Here is a 6,828-nt window from a genome sequence, read left to right as displayed (position 1 = left end):
GGGCTTCTAATCTAAGATTGGAACCTTCGTGGTATAGGCTAGAATTATTGGCGGCCATTCCTGAGATCCAGAACGTCTAAACCTTGTCTGTGGTATTCTGAGTAGGATCTGGGAAGGGATGACTGTGACGAGCTTCAAACTCGCGATTGTGGGGCGTGTGACAGACGCAAAAGGATCAATGGATCCTATTCCGACATGATCGAGAACCGACAGATGATTAGCCGTGCGGTGACAGCGCATTTGGAACGTTTTCACTGAGAGGACGGGAAGTAGCCATTGACAACGGTGATGCCCAACATAAAGCTTGCCATGGAAAGGAGTATGAATGATTGGAAGAAGGCAATAGGAAAGCAGAGGTTCAGGGGGAACAAAGCATCTTCATACGCTTATCTGAAATTCCAACCGAAGAATTACATAAGTATCTCTATCTTTATTTTATGTTTTATTTAAATTTTAATTATCAATTCTCCATCACCATCTGAATTTGCCTGACTTAGATTTACAAGGTGACCATAGCTTGCTTCAAGCTGACAGTCTCCGTGGGATCGACCCTTACTCACGTAAGGTATTACTTGGACGACCCAGTGCACTTGCTGGTTAGTTGTGCGGAATTGTGACAAAGTGTGATTCACGTTTGAGAGCTCCAAGTTCTTTTGGCGCCATTGTTGATGATCACAATTTCGTGCACCAAGTTTTTGGCGCCGTTGTCGGGGATTGTTCGAGTTTGGACAACTGACGGTTCATCTTGTTGCTTAGATTAGGTACTTTTCCTTTTTATTTTTCGAAAAAAAATTTCAAAAATACAAAAAGATTTTCTATTTTGTTCTTCAGAGTTTTTAAGAATGAAGTCTAGAGTTTCATGATGATTTGTTGAAGTCTGGCTGGCTGAGAAGCCATGTCTAATCTTTTGGACCGAGGTTTCAACTTATCATCACAAGAGCTTGTTGATTTCTATCAATTTTGCTATTGAGAGCAATGATCTGCTAAAGCTTGGCTGGCCATTGGCCATGTCTAGTGTTTTGGACCGGAGCTTTCATTGAAAGCTTGGCTGGCTAATAAGCCATGTCTAATTCCTGGACCGGAGTCTTAGACTAACATTGCATGATTCCTGGAATTCTTATTAAAAGTTTTGATTCTCTTTATTTTCTTTTCCATATAAGTTTCAAAAATCACAAAAAAATTTATAAAACCATAAAAATAAAAAATATTTTGTGTTTCTTGTTTGAGTCTAGTATCAATTTTTAAGTTTGGTGTCAATTGCATGTTTTTATTCTTCTTGCATTTTTCGAATACATGCATTATGTTCATTAATCTTCAAGTTGTTCTTGATGATTTACTTGTTCTGATCTTTAAATACTCTTGTTTTGTGTGTTTTGTTGTTTTTAATAGGCATTTTCAATTTGTTAGTGTCTCTAGTATGAAAATTTCTAAGTTTGGTGTCTTGCATGCATTGTTTACTTGATCTTAGTTGCATTTTTATTGTTTCTCATCATCAAAAATTCAAAAAATATTTTTAAAACTATGTCTTTTGAAGTCAATAATATAGAGAATTGAAGATTCAGAACATTCAGCAGAGGAATCAAACAGAAAAAGCTGGGCGTTCAAAACGCACAGTGAAGAAGGCAAACTGGCGTTTAAACGCCAGCCAGGGTACCTGACTGGGCGTTTAACGCCCAAAAAGGTAGAGTTTTGGCCGTTAAACGCCAGAATGGATGCCATTCTCGGCGTTTAATGCCAGGATGACATTAGAGGGAAGATTTTGTTTTTAATTCAGATTTTTTTTAAATCTTCATAATTTTTCAAAATCAAATCTTTTTCAAATTATATCTTTTCAATAATATCTCTTCAAAATCAATTTCTTTCCATTTTTTTTTACTATTTTTGAAAATCCTTGCTAAAATTAATAATTTACTTCAAAATTTTCAAGTTGTTACTTGCATATTAAGAAAGGATCAAATTTTAAATTTTAAGAATCATATCTTTTAATTTCTTATTAGTCAAGTAATCAACTTTAATTTTAAAACTTTCTCTTTTTTTATTTGATTTTCAATCATATCTTTTCAATCATATCTTTTCAATCACATCTTTTTCAAAATTAATTTTTCAATCATATCTTTTTAATTTCTAATTTCAAAATCTTTTTCAAAAATCACTTTATTTCTTTCCCAATCTTAGTTTTCGAAAATCTCAATCAAATTTTCAAATTTCTTTTTAATTATTTCAAAAGCTTTTTAATTTATTTTCGAAAATTCTTCCCCTCTTCTCACATCCTTCTATTTAAGGGACTAACACTCCTCCTCAAGGTATAATTCGAACTCTATTCCTCTTAATAAGTTCGAATTCTCTTCTATCTACCTCCTCCTTCTATTCTTCTTTTCCTCTGACACCTCAAAGAATCTCTATACTGTGACATAGAGGATTTCCTACTTTCTTGTTCTCTTCTCTTTCATATGAGCAGGAGCAAAGATAAAGGCATACTTGTTCAAGCTGATCCTGAACCTGAAAGGACCTTGAAGAGAAAGCTAAGAGAAGCTAAAGCACAGTTCTCTTTAGAAGGCCTAACAGAACTCTTCAAGGAAGAAGATACCATGGCAGCCGAAAACAATAATGCCAACAATGCAAGGAAGGTGCTTGGTGACTTTACTGCACCTACTCCCGACTTCTATGGGAGAAGCATCTCAATCCCTGCCATTGGAGCAAACAACTTTGAGCTTAAGCCTCAATTAGTTTCTCTAATGCAACAGAATTGCAAGTTTCATGGACTTCCATTGGAAGATCCTCATCAGTTCTTAGCTGGATTCTTGCAAATCTGTGACACTGTCAAGACCAATGGGGTTGACCCTGAAGTCTACAGACTTATGCTTTTTCCTTTTGCTGTAAGAGACAGAGCTAGGACATGGTTGGATTCACAACCTAAAGAAAGCCTGAACTCTTGGGAAAAGTTAGTCAATGCCTTCTTGGCAAAGTTCTTTCCACCTCAAAAATTGAGCAAGCTTAGAGTGGAAGTCCAAACCTTCAGACAGAAGGAAGGTGAACCCCTCTATGAAGCTTGGGAAAGATACAAGCAATTGATCAGAAGATGCCCTTCTGACATGCTTTCAGAATGGAGCATCATAGGTATTTTCTATGATGGTCTATCTGAACTATCCAAGATGTCATTGGATAGCTCTGCTGGAGGATCTCTTCATCTGAAGAAGACTCCTGCAGAAGCTCAGAAACTCATTGAAATGGTTGCAAATAACCAATTCATGTACACTTCTGAAAGAAATCCTGTGAATAATGGGATAGCTCAGAAGAAATGAGTTCTTGAGATTGATACTCTGAATGCCATATTGGCTCAGAATAAAATATTGACCCAACAAGTCAATATGATTTCTCAGAGTCTGTCTGGAATGCAAGCAGCAACAGGCAGTACTAAGGAAGCTTCCTCTGAAGAAGAAGCTTATGATCCTGAGAACCCAGCAATGGAAGAGGTGAATTACATAGGAGAACCCTATGGAAACACCTATAATCCTTGATGGAGAAATCATCCAAATCTCTCATGGAAGGATCAACAGAGACCTCAACAAGGTTTCAACAACAATAATGGTGGAAGAAACAGGTTTAGCAATAGCAAGCCTTTTCCATCACCTTCTCAGCAACAGACAGAGAATTCTAAGCAAAGCCACTCTGACTTAGCAACCATTGTCTCTGATCTAATCAAAACCACTCAAAGTTTCATGACTGAAACAAGGTCCTCCATTAGAAATTTGGAGGCACAAGTGGGTCAGCTGAGTAAGAAAATTACTGAACTCCCTCTTAGTACTCTCCCAAGCAATACATAAGAGAATCCAAAGAGAGAGTGCAAGGCCATAAACATGTCTCACATGGCCGAACCTGGAGAGGAGGAAGAGGCAGTGATCTCCACTGAGGAAGACCTCAATGGACGCCCACTGGCCTCCAAGGAGTTCCCTAATGAGGAATGATGAGACACAGAAGTTGGTGAATTAAAAATTATTAGAATAGTTACGTTGCAAGTATAGCTCTTAACTCACCGAAAATATTCCTATCAATTTAGAAATATGTCACAGAGAGTTTAAATTAAAAATTACTGGGAGTTTAAGTCCCAGGTCGTCTCCCAACGAGTTGCAGAAAAGTGTGCTATTTTATTAATCAGATGTTCCAAGAAGTTGAGTTAAGTAGGTGGAAAATTAAATTGAGAAAATTCAAATAATATGAATAAAAGCCTTGACTGGGATTTGATTAGTTGGAATCTCTATTATTGATGGAATGATCTCAAGATTAATTTATAATTAATGGTTGTTCTGTTTAGTTATCCTTTACTAGGTAAAGGAAAGTCAAACAAGTTGGAATGCTAGATCTATTCACGAGTTGCAACCCACTTAGTTCAAAGGGATTGGTGTTAGTGATTAGATAACAATCCAACAGTTAACCCAATTACAAATTTTCTTTCAATCCTTCCAACTCAATAGTTCCTTTCAATCAACTCCCCATCAAGTGAGGGAACTACTCACTCATTGTAAATAATAAATCCATAACACATGAAAGGGAATTAAAAGAAGACATGATTATTGGAATGGAAAAATAAATTAAAATGGAAGAAATAATCCTTGTATTAAATAATCATGAAAGTATTCAAATAACAAAATTGAACAAAGCGAAGAACATGGAAGAATAAAACCAAGTTAAGAGAACGAACTAGAATGACGAAGTCTTGATGAGGAAAATAACTCTTCTCAATGTTCCAATGCTAAGACCAATTGAAAATTAAAATTCTTAAACCTAGAGAGAGAAACGTAAGGGAGTAAAACTAGATCTAAAACTGAAAACTGTGTAGAATAAATGTTGTCTCTTGTTTCTGCATATTCTCTGGCTCTAGTCTGCTATTCCGGGCCGAAAACTGGGTCGAAATAAGGTCCAAAATCGCCCCCAGCGAATTCTGCAGATTATGCAGATCGTACATGTCACGCGATCGCGTCATTCGTGCTTTTCCTTGCCACGCGTTCGCGTCGTCCACGCTACCGCGTCGACTGTGCTTTTCCAATCCGCGCGGCCGCGTGAGCCATACGGCCACGTCACTGCGATTTGCTCTCCTTCGCGCGGTTGCGTGAGCCATGCGACCGCGTCACTTCTCGCTGGTTATCTCCTCAAATTCTTGTGTTCCTTCCATTTTTGCTAGCTTCCTTTCCAATCTCCAACTCATTCATGCCCTATAAAGTTTGAAACATTCAACACACAGATCACGACATCGAATGGAATAAAGGAGAATTAAAAATACATAATTAAAGTCTCTAAGAAGCAGTTTTCAAACATGTTATAAATTCAGGAAGGAATTATAATTTCATGCTAATTTAATGAATAAGTGGGTAAGGATCATGATAAAACCACACAATTAAACACAATATAAACCATAAAATAGTGGTTTATCAAGGAACCATGGGAATCTGAGGCTCAGACTGAGACCATAGAGATTCCATTAAATTTACTTTTGCCATTCATGAGCTCTGATGAGTATTCATCCTCTAAAGAGGATGAAGATGTTACTGAAGAGCAAGTTGCTAAGTATCTTGGAGCAATCATGAAGCTAAATGCCAAGTTATTTGGTAATGAGACTTGGGAGGAAGAACCCCCTTTGCTCATCAAAGAACTGGATGACTTGACTAGGCAGAGATTACCTCTGAAGAGACAACATCCTGGAAAGTTCTCAATACCTTGTACCATAGGCACCATGACCTTTGAGAAGGCTCTGTGTGACCTAGGGTCAAGCATAAACCTCATGCCTCTCTCTGTAATGGAGAAACTAGGGATCATTGAGGTACAAGCTGTAAGAATCTCATTGGAGATGGCAGACAATTCAAAGAAACAGGCTTATGGACTTGTAGAGGATGTCTTGGTAAAGGTTGAAGGTCACTGGTGCACGAAATTGTGATGTCCAGGCTCGAACAATCCCTGGTAATGGCTCCAAAGCTTGGTGCTTTGATCTTAATTCATAATTGTCACAACTTCGATACAACTAACCAGCAAGTGCACTGGGTCGTCCAAGTAATACCTTACGTGAGTAAGGGTCGAATCCCACGGAGATTGTAGGTATGAAGCAAGCTATGGTTACCTTGTAAATCTCAATCAGGCGGATATAACATAATCATGGAGTTTTCGAATAATAAATAATAGAATAGGGATAGAGATACTTATGTAAATCATTGGTAGGAATTTCAGATAAGCGAATGGAGATGCTTTTCGTTCCTCTGAACCTCTGCTTTCCTGCTATCTTCATCCAATCCGTCTTACTCCTTTCCATGGCTGGCTTTATGCAAGGGCATCACCGTTGTCAGTGGCTACATCCCCTCCTCTCAGTGAATAATATGCTCACGCACCCTGTCACGGCACGGCTATTCATCTGTCGGTTCTCGATCATGCTGGAATAGGATTCACCCTCCTTTTGCGTCTGTCACTAACGCCCAACAATCGCGAGTTTGAAGCTCGTCACAGTCATTCAATCATTGAATCCTACTCAGAATACCACAGACAAGGTTTAGACCTTCCGGATTCTCTTGAATGCCGCCATCATTCTAGCTTACGCCACGAAGATTCTGGTTAGGAGATCTAAGAGATATTCACTCTAGCTTAATTCATGTAGAACAGAAGTGTTTGTCAGGCACGCGTTCATAAGGGAGAAGGATGATGAGCGTCACACATAATCATCACCTTCATCACGTTCTTGGGTGCGAATGGATATCTTAGAAGCGAAATAAGATGAATTGAATAGAAAACAGTAGTACTTGCATTAATCTTTGAGGAACAGCAGAGCTCCACACCTTAATCTATGGA

At 38.2% G+C, this 6,828-nt stretch overlaps 1 non-coding gene across 1 annotated transcript; it reads right to left on the bottom strand.

Annotated features, from left to right (window-relative positions):
- Window positions 1-2,990: 2,990 nt before the first annotated feature.
- On the bottom strand, window positions 2,991-3,098 carry LOC112724468 (small nucleolar RNA R71). The gene has a single exon (XR_003163629.1). It is a non-coding gene; the product is annotated as a small nucleolar RNA R71 (small nucleolar RNA).
- Window positions 3,099-6,828: the final 3,730 nt, after the last annotated feature.

The sequence above is a fragment of the Arachis hypogaea genome, chromosome 11, assembly GCF_003086295.3.
Source record: "Arachis hypogaea cultivar Tifrunner chromosome 11, arahy.Tifrunner.gnm2.J5K5, whole genome shotgun sequence".
In the NCBI taxonomy this organism is placed as follows: domain Eukaryota; kingdom Viridiplantae; phylum Streptophyta; class Magnoliopsida; order Fabales; family Fabaceae; genus Arachis; species Arachis hypogaea.
The sequence above is the reverse complement of the archived record's forward strand: the minus strand, read 5'-3'. Positions and strand labels throughout refer to the sequence as shown.